The sequence below is a fragment of the Arachis hypogaea genome, chromosome 17, assembly GCF_003086295.3.
Source record: "Arachis hypogaea cultivar Tifrunner chromosome 17, arahy.Tifrunner.gnm2.J5K5, whole genome shotgun sequence".
Lineage (NCBI taxonomy): Eukaryota > Viridiplantae > Streptophyta > Magnoliopsida > Fabales > Fabaceae > Arachis > Arachis hypogaea.
Genome location: NC_092052.1, coordinates 44,193,902 through 44,204,412, shown reverse-complemented (window position 1 = coordinate 44,204,412; position 10,511 = coordinate 44,193,902). Strand labels below are relative to the sequence as shown.

Below are 10,511 nucleotides of genomic sequence, written 5' to 3'. Positions count from 1 at the left end.
AATGATTCAGCATAAACATGCATTCAATCTCATCCATGGATCAACATCCATCTCAGCCATCCGGCTCACGGTTCAGTCCAGAACCAGCCAATATTCATATCATACACCGCCATTCTGGCTCACGGTTCAATCCAGAACCAACCAATATTTATAAACATACATAGCCATTCCGGCTCACAACAAAACAGCACTTCCACATTCAACATCATAAATTCATAAAATCGGCATTTAAGCCATAAATCACTTTTTCCCAAATCATTTCACTTGAAATAGAGTTTCAACTCTTTTTAGCCTTGACTTTGAAGATCTCATTTTCAAATCATCTCAGGCTCATAAGCCAAATTTACTCAAAGTGAGTTTCCTTTTTAAAGCAAAGCCACTCTCGGCATTCTCTTTCCAAAACTTCCAAAACCATGGAAAGTTAAAGATTCTTTTTGGGAACATTCAAAATCACCCATCCAACAATGGGATTTTATAACAAAAGTTTCTTGCCAAAGTCCCAAGTATTTAGGGAAGGTCATCATATATAAATTCCTTAAAATTCATTGAAACTTTTAAAATCATAGATTTCCGGTTCAAGTAAATAAAACTGAATTTATTATGAAACCGTTCATACAAAATCACAAGTTCCAACCCGGTCCAAAAATCAACTCATTTGAAACGGAACCGGTTCATTTGAATCAAACCACTTTCAGGTTTCTTTTTGGAACCCATTTTTCTAACTCTTCCAAAATGCCTCAAACTTGATTACTCAATCAAAAGTCTAAATTCCTTTAAAATCACTAAAAGCTCCTTTTTATATTGAAATCAATATTAGAGCATCATTCTTTCCTTCAGTGATTCAAACTGTACAAATAGTTCGTTTCTAAATAAGCTGAACTCAACGCATAAAGTTCATTAAATAGATTAAGCTTGAAAACATAAATATTCTCTTAATAAATCAATTAATACAATTTCTCAAATCCAACCCTTTTTAAATAACTTTACAAACAAGAGTAGGATTTTGTAGAAATTTCGGCAGCACCTCCCCTAAAACTTGGACTTTTGCTACCCGGTTCGGGTCCCAACTAAACTGATTCTCATTCCTTTTTAACAACCCAAAACCAGAAATCAATTCAAAAGCAAGCTAAATCCAACAGTCGCCTCAGTGGCATATCTCAAGGAAACTATTTCAGAAATCAACTCAATATCAATCAATTTAACTCATTTCCAAAGCTTTAAAGAATCGGTTCAGCAACAAATCATTTATCAAAACCAAATCAGTGAAAGCAAACCAGGCTGAATTTCAAAGAGTATTCTATCTTTCACATCATCAAAACAATTAACTCAATTCAAACCAATCCTCAACGGATTAAACTCAGATTTCAAATATTTAAAGAATCAGCTTCAAAACATTACATTTCACAAAGCCGCACAACAATTCAGCCAAACCAACATCCATAATCATTCGAGTCAATCAAATAATACATAAGGCAAATACAATCACTAAATACACCATATCTCACATCAGTATCCATATGTAATAATTCCAATAATGAACTGTAGTTTTCGTAAAGCGCCCCTACCTCAAAATGCAATTCCATAACCCAAATGTCTTACAGAGTCCTTTCCGCCTCAACCCAAACTGACGGCAACCAAAACCTTAGCTCCCAGCCACTTTCGCAATAACCATAGCAACACTAATCGCAACATATAATAATCAGGACTCGACCCCACATTACCAAGACTCATTCATTAACCAAACACAACAGAATACTAACGCGAGATTATTCGAAACATAATTTCTTACCGAAATAATACAATGAGGCAGCTGCGATTCTGAACCGGCCCCGGTAACAGCTCCGGCGGTGGCCAGAAGCTCCGGTGGATCAACTATAAAAACCGCGCAGCATTAAAACCTTCTCAAGATCCAAAATGACCAAAACCACAAATTAAAACCCTTACCGGCATACTTCTCCGGCGACGGCGGCAGGAGCGGCGGCTTGAATGGCATCCAGGAGCTGGCAGCAGCGGCAATAGCTCCCTGCCTGCTCTTCCGATCGCATCTCCTCCCCCTCAGATCGGACCGGTGGCAGACCCCTCAACAGTGGCGGTGCTGCAACTACGAAAGGTGAGCAACGGCAGCGGCGCTGTGGCAAGGGGCACAGCAGCGGCGTGTCTGGGCGCGGCGGTTCCAATGGAGGCGACGCCAGCGACGCAAACATTGGCTATGCCTGGTGGTCAGACTCCCAGCTCGCCTCAACTCTGTCTCTCCTGCTCGGTGTGACTGGGCGGCCTTCCTCCTCCTTCGAGTTCAACGGTAATGGATCCGCGGCGGCGTTGCACTTCCTCCATCGGTCGGCGTCGGCGAGCGGCAGGACATGACGGAAGCCCCGACAACGGCGACTCACGACCACCCCCTTCCTCGCTTAGCTCTCCGTTTCGACCTCTCTCTCTCCTCTGTTCGCAGTTCATGGCATCGGCGAGGAAGGCTTCTACGGCTACTCAGCAGGACGCGTCAGCGGTGGTTCCAGGCTGGCATGGACTGCGGAGGCGGCGCGACGCGGTGAGCTGCCCTCTGTCCCTCGCCCGGTTCTGGCGGTGATGCAGCGGCAATGGTGGAGCCCAGCGCGCGGCGCAGCGAGCTTTCCTCCTCCTCTCCTCATCCGTAACTCAGTCCCTCTCTCTCTGTTCTATTTCCATTTGAGGGTTTTGTATATTTGCTGCTGTTTTTGGGGGAAAGAGGGACGAAAGGGATAGGAGTCTGCTGCTGCGGCTGTGTGTGTGAAGGGAACCGGGTCGGGTACGGGTCACTGGGTTAGGGTTTCATTTTTTTGAAAATTAGGGTTAGGGGCATTTTGGTAATTTCACTTAAAATAGGGATAATATAGTAATTGAAATCCAATTTAAATCCAACACTATTTGTATATAGAAAAATACTATTTACTCATCACTTTTACAAATTATTTTCAACAAAATGCCCAAATCAAATAATTAGAAATAATATACTTAATTTCTCTATTTTCCAAAATAGCAGTATTAATATTTAAAATATTAGTTACTTTGTCCAAAACATATAAAATCCTTTTTATTTCACAACTACCAACTTTATAATTCAAATATAGAAAATAATCCAAACATCCTATAAAATTGGATAATAATCATAACTCATCTCAAATCTAATAAATCAAAACTTGCCTTAATTACCTTTAATAAAATAATTTCTGAAATTAAGGCTATAAATAACTATATGATTTGAGACTTGATCATAATAAGACTTTTCAAAAGTTCTGGGTCTTACATCCTACCCACCTTATAAAAATTTTTGCCCTCGAAAATTGATACAAAATAAAAGAAATTCCATAATCGTTCACCCTTGAACACATTTAAGGAAGACGCAAAAATATCTCAAAATATAATCATATATATATGATTTTCAAATACTTTTAATCGTCATATGCTTAAGGGTGTAAAGGTAGGAGTGTGATTGCAAAGCAAACATTACAAGGTAGGCTCGATACAAAAGATAACATGGGTCAATCATGTGATAGTAGGGCAAAGCATCAAAGGCTATAAAACAGGATGGAGTTAAAACGATGTGCTCAATATTCGCACACTAATCTCATATCAACCTCAAGGTTTCAACTTTCCAACTCCATCAAGCATTTTACAATCCCATACTCGATCACAAGCCTTACAACCGCAAACCCGTTCACAAGGAACAAAACGCCCACAACTCATAACGTTGCACACCTACCGCTTCAACTTCCATATACACACATCACGTCTTAAAGAACTAATGCATCGCGTTACTATGTCTACAAGTCGCACGTGATATCAAAACAATTCTCGAGTCTACTCAGAAGGATACCAGATTTAGAACGGAGAGACAATTGTCAAGGGTAATACTCAAAGATTTGAGAGAATGTATCCAATTCCAAATAAACAAGGACACTCAAGCAATGAAGTTCGCTAGACTCAATTCAATTGACAACTTCAAGATAATCCTTGGATCAAGGAAATTCAATAGGATCAATAGGAAGGAGAATCAGCGCATTAGTTTGAAACAAATTCAAGCTGAGTCGAAGAAATATGAGGTTTATAGAGAAGAATCTCTCAAACCCAAGACAAAACTCACAGAACTTCAAAAGCACGATTAAAAACACTTCCGAATATATTATTCATAAAAGAATCGAAAACTTGCAGGAATATCACTTCGCAGCTTAGAAGAAAGTTAAGTAATAAACATTCTTCAAGAGAGTAACAAAAGTATAAACGTGGCTTTGCTGTAATACAATTTCATGTTGAAACAGACCATGTAGAATTTAAAAAAAAAACAAGGTGCACACAAGCTTGGCTAAAGGCTAAAATATCTCCTCAAATATTTTAGAAGGATAATTAGGTGCACAACTCAACCAAAAGCAATCATAAAACTCGGAAGAGAAATCAAATGCTTGTTCAAAAATTTCCAAAGTCCATATTCAAACAAGCGTGTATAACATTTATAGCAAGGACAAAAGAGAAAGTTAAGCTCTATTTGGAAAAGAAAATCCGAGGTAAAAGTTTGCTTGTAAATTGGTAGAGGAAACAAGTGGTGCGCTACAAACGAACAGGTCTCCATTAAACAAGGAAACTTTTCAAAACCTCATTTAAAATAGCGCATGTCAACTTTAATACAATTTTATCAAAAATTGAACAATGGTTTCAATCTCAATCAAGCAACAGAAAATAAATTCCGTTTATAATTTCTTCAAAGAGAATTCAAAACTTCCTTAAAAGTTCAAAACAAGACTCCAAAAATATACTTGAAATCACCATTTCAAAAGGATATTCAAGAATATTAGGATGTACTTAAAAAGAGTCAAGCCACACAAGAAATCATCCTAAATCAAGATAGTTCAAACAAGATCCACTCGGCATGAGACGTCAAACAAGCTTTCAATTGATTCAAAAGAATACAAAAGTCATAGGAAAAGACAACCCAATCATTAGTAATTTCTCAAGGATAAATCTTTGACTAAAAACTCTGTTAGAGACAATGAGAAGATAAACAATGCACTAACTTAAAACGAATTAAACTGACCCTCATAAGGATGAGATTCACAAGAGAGGACAAACCAAGATCAATGGTAATGTTCACAAAATGTAAAAGATTACTCAAAAATAAAGTAAAGTATGACATTCATAGGGATGAAAGGTTAAATAGAGAATTTAGCCTGTTCATAGGAAGAAAGCTATGAGTCCAACACTTTCAAAAGAACAACCATGGCACAAACCATATAGCATGCTAAATCAAACTCAATACAAAATAAGTTAGGTAAAGCTTATCAAATGAAACTCAACCGGGATAAAAGTGAAAAATCTTTCCTTTCCAAAATTTTGAAAAATATCCAAATACATAATCAAATAAAGATGTGCATTGGAACCGTAGTAAAATTACTAGAAAGTCAATTTGTATTTAAAGTAAATGTCGTTCCGCAAACCAGTAAAAATACATGCGAGATATTAAAATTAGATAGTTGCTAAGCGGTATGAGAAATCTTCAAAATTTCATGTATAGATAAATATATATCTATTCAACAGCAATCTTCATAAAATCTCAAAATTAGCTGTGCTCACTGTCAAATAAGAGAAAAACTGAATCAACAATTTCTCAAAGAATAGACTCAGAACCAGGAGTTAAAATGCACAGTGCATTAGGATCAGTTCAAAGTCATGCTAGAGAATACAGGGATCAGGAAGAACTCAAACAGAGGAAGATAGATACAACAAGGATTCCAAACAAGCATATGCAATTAAGATCAAACAATAATGCATATGAATAGAGAATGAAGTTGAAGAATCAAACTACTTTTCAAGAGGGTTAGCAAACAAGAACTTCAAGTTAGGATATGAAGGAACAGGTCGACTCGAACAGGATTCAAGACACACAACTGAATAGCCTCGAGAAATAGTTTCTAGCGTTCCCAAAACCCGCGATTCGCTTTACTCAAACCTCGTATATCATCTATGATAACCCATTAGTACTTTCATATACATAATTCACTAGTATTAAGCCGGCCAAACTTAATATCAGGAATTATGCAATGCAACACTAACAGCGTTAATCAATAGACCATCATGTGCATAAAGCTCTAATTCTCGTCATTCGACAAGACCTAATACATGACAAACACTCAGAGTATGCAATTGAAGCATAGTCAGTCCATTCCTCAGGCTCTACAGAAAGAACTGCTCTGATACCATAATGTAACACCCTAACTACCAAAGCTCGCACTTCCGGCTGCGCGACTATGATAGTTCGACATTACGATGACACTTATATTAATTAATACTAAAATATGAGCCTGTTTAAAACTTTAAACCGCAATACCGCTCCCAAAGATACTTTCGTTCGATAACGTACATCCATAAATACCATTCAACTTACAACAACTCAAAAAGAGTACATCCATATATATACATAAATATATATAAATAATATTACAAACATTAACCAATACAATTCCTATCCCTCTTACAGAATATATATCAAGATAAAGGCGAGGGTACAATAAACCATAACTAAAACAATACAGAGCATCACAACAACAATTAAATAAGCTCTTCATAACTTCTACGCCCATATCCTGAAAGGGGAAAAATGTAGGGGGGTGAGAACATCATCCTCGAAAGGGTTCTCAGTAGAGGGTTTTTGGGAATTACTGTAATAGGATACATGAAGATAAACCGTGCCAGTGATTTATAACCGTCTTATGCCTCTTTTCAAAAACAACGGTTTACAATAAAAGTAAAGTCGGAAATCTTTTCTGAAAGAGGAACCATTCTATTCTCAAAACATCAAAGCCTTTCAAAAAGGTTTATCTATACTGTACCAAAATAGCTTTTCATATTTTATTCCAAACCAGAAACACGAAACCAAAATCAATCATCGGTTCATATCATTCCAACCACGGCCCTAGGCCCAAACAATCCAACCATCAACCAATCACCACAATCCAACAAAGTCCCAGTAGCAAACACAAAAAGGAAGATGCAAGCACAAACAAACAGTTATTGCAAGTAGAACAATTAGCAATTAATCACATAGGCAAACCAAGTATGATATGCACACCCAAATAATGTCACATAGATGCATATGATGCATGCCTGTCCCTAATGGATGATGATATCATCTGTCGGTTATAGAGCCAACCCGACAAGTCCTGGTAGCTAACCATTGGACTGTCCCTCTGTCGCGCATCCCCAACTCGAGTTATACTCATCATAAACTTGATCATAATCATGATCCATATCCATCACCTTCACTGGTGAATATTTACGGGGGCGAGCTCATCCGGGACTTTCACAGTGCCCGGCCACACTTACGACATAAGGTCAATAGAGTATCAAGTCTCAACCTGGAGCACGTGGTGGCTAGCTACTGCTACTACCCAGGGAAACTCGTATCTCAGATAGTGGAAGTGCAACATTCACATTTATCAATGATTCAGCATAAACATGCATTCAATCTCATCCATGGATCAACATCCATCTCAGCCATCCGGCTCACGGTTCAATCCAGAACCAGCCAATATTCATATCATACACCGCCATTCCGGCTCACGGTTCAATCCAGAACCAACCAATATTTATAATCATACATAGCCATTCCGGCTCACAACAAAACAGCACTTCCACATTCAACATCATAAATTCATAAAATCGGCATTTAAGCCATAAATCACTTTTTCCCAAATCATTTCACTTGAAATAGAGTTTCAACTCTTTTTAGCCTTGACTTTGAAGATCTCATTTACAAATCATCTCAGGCTCATAAGCCAAATTTACTCAAAGTGAGTTTCCTTTTTAAAGCAAAGCCACTCTCGGCATTCTCTCTCCAAAACTTCCAAAACCATGGAAAGTTAAAGATTATTTTTGGGAACATTCAAAATCACCCATCCAACAATGGGTTTTTATAACAAAAGTTTCTTGCCAGAGTCCCAAGTCTTTAGGGAAGGTCAACTTATATAAATTCCTTAAAATTCATTGAAACTTTTAAAATCATAGATTTCCGGTTCAAGTAAATAAAACTGAATTTATTATGAAACCGTTCATACAAAATCACAAGTTCCAACCCGGTCCAAAAATCAACTCATTTGAAACGGAACCAGTTCATTTGAATCAAACCACTTTCAGGTTTCTTTTTGGAACCCATTTTTCTAACTCTTCCAAAATGCCTCAAACTTGATTACTCAATCAAAAGTCTAAATTCCTTTAAAATCACTAAAAACTCCTTTTTATATTGAAATCAATATTAGAGCATCATTCTTTCCTTCAGTGATTCAAACTGTACAAATAGATCGTTTCTAAATAAGCTGAACTCAACGCATAAAGTTCATTAAATAGATTAAGCTTGAAAACATAAATATTCTCTTAATAAATCAATTAATACAATTTCTCAAATCCAACCCTTTTTAAATAACTTTACAAACAAGAGTAGGATTTTGTAGAAATTTCGGCAGCACCTCCCCTAAAACTTGGACTTTTGCCACCCGGTTCGGGTCCCAACTAAACCGATTCTCATTCCTTTTTAACAGCCCAAAACCAGAAATCAATTCAAAAGCAAGCTAAATCCAACAGTCGCCTCAGTGGCATATCTCAAGGAAACTATTTCAGAAATCAACTCAATATCAATCAATTTAACTCATTTCCAAAGCTTTAAAGAATCGGTTCAGCAACAAATCATTTATCAAAACCAAATCAGTGAAAGCAAACCAGGCTGAATTTCAAAGAGTATTCTATCTTTCACATCATCAAAACAATTGACTCAATTCAAACCAATCCTCAATGGATTAAATTCAGATTTCAAATATTTAAAGAATCAGCTTCAAAACATTACATTTCACAAAGCCGCACAACAATTCAGCCAAACCAACATCCATAATCATTCGAGTCAATCAAATAATACATAAGGCAAATACAATCACTAAATACACCACATCTCACATCAGTATCCATATGTAATAATTCCAATAATGAACTGTAGTTTTCGTAAAGCGCCCCTACCTCAAAATGCAATTCCATAACCCAAATGTCTCACAGAGTCCTTTCCGCCTCAACCCAAACTGACGGCAACCAAAACCTTAGCTCCCAGCCACTTTCGCAATAACCATAGCAACACTAATCGTAACATATAATAATCAGGACTCGACCCCACATTACCAAGACTCATTCATTAACCAAACACAACAGAATACTAACGCGAGATTATTCAAAACATAATTTCTTACCGAAATAATACAATGAGGCAGCTGCGATTTTGAACCGGCCCCGGTAACAGCTCCGGCGGCGGCCAGAAGCTCCGGTGGATCAACTATAAAAACCGCGCAGCATTAAAACCTTCTCAAGATCCAAAATGACCAAAACCACAAATTAAAACCCTTACCGGCATACTTCTCCGGCGACGGCGGCAGGAGCGGCGGCTTGAATGGCATCCAGGAGCTGGCAGCAGCGGCAATAGCTCCCTGCCTGCTCTTCTGATCGCATCTCCTCCCCCTCAGATCGGACCGGTGGCAGACCCCTCAACAGTGGCGGTGCTGCAACTACGAAAGGTGAGCAACGGCAGCGGCGCTGCGGCAAGGAGCACAGCAACGGCGTGTCTGGGCGCGGCGGTTCCAATGGAGGCGACGCCGGCGACGCAAACATTGGCTATGCCTGGTGGTCAGACTCCCAGCTCGCCTCAACTCTGTCTCTCCTGCTCGGTGTGACTGGGCAGCCTTCCTCCTCCTTTGAGTTCAACGGTAATGGACCCGCGGCGGCGTTGCACTTCCTCCATCGGTCGGCGTCGGCGAGCGGCAGGACATGACGGAAGCCCCGACAACGGCGACCCACGACCACCCCTTTCCTCGCTTAGCTCTCCGTTTCGACCTCTCTCTCTCCTTTGTTCGCAGTTCATGGCATCGGCGAGGAAGGCTTCTACGGCTACTCAGCAGGACGCGTCAGCGGTGGTTCCAGGCCGGCATGGACTGCGGAGGTGGCGCGACGCGGTGAGCTGCCCTCTGTCCCTCGCGCGGTTCTGGCGGTGATGCGGCGGCAATGGTGGAGCCCAGCGTGCGGCGCAGCGAGCTTTCCTCCTCCTCTCCTCATCCGTAACTCAGCCCCCCTCTCTCTGTTCTGTTTCCATTTGAGGGTTTTGTATATTTGCTGCTGTTTTTGGGGGAAAGAGGGACGAAAGGGATAGGGGTCTGCTGCTGTGGCTGTGTGTGTGTGAAGGGAACCGGGTCGGGTACAGGTCACTGGGTTAGGGTTTCATTTTTTTGAAAATTAGGGTTAGGGGCATTTTGGTAATTTCACTTAAAATAGGGATAATATAGTAATTGAAATCCAATTTAAATCCAACACTATTTGTATATAGAAAAATACTATTTACTCATCACTTTTACAAATTATTTTCAACAAAATGCCCAAATCAAATAATTAGAAATAATATACTTAATTTCTCTATTTTCCAAAATAGCAGTATTAATATTTAAAATATTAGTTACTTTGTC

At 39.1% G+C, this 10,511-nt stretch overlaps 1 long non-coding RNA gene across 1 annotated transcript; it reads right to left on the bottom strand.

Moving 5' to 3' along the window:
- Positions 1 to 8,787: 8,787 nt before the first annotated feature.
- On the bottom strand, positions 8,788 to 10,107 carry LOC140180791 (uncharacterized). Its single transcript, XR_011874757.1, has 3 exons — positions 9,407 to 10,107; positions 9,252 to 9,334; positions 8,788 to 9,141 (listed from the first exon to the last, which is right to left on the bottom strand). It is a non-coding gene; the product is annotated as an uncharacterized lncRNA (long non-coding RNA).
- Between the last annotated feature and the right edge of the window lie 404 nt (positions 10,108 to 10,511).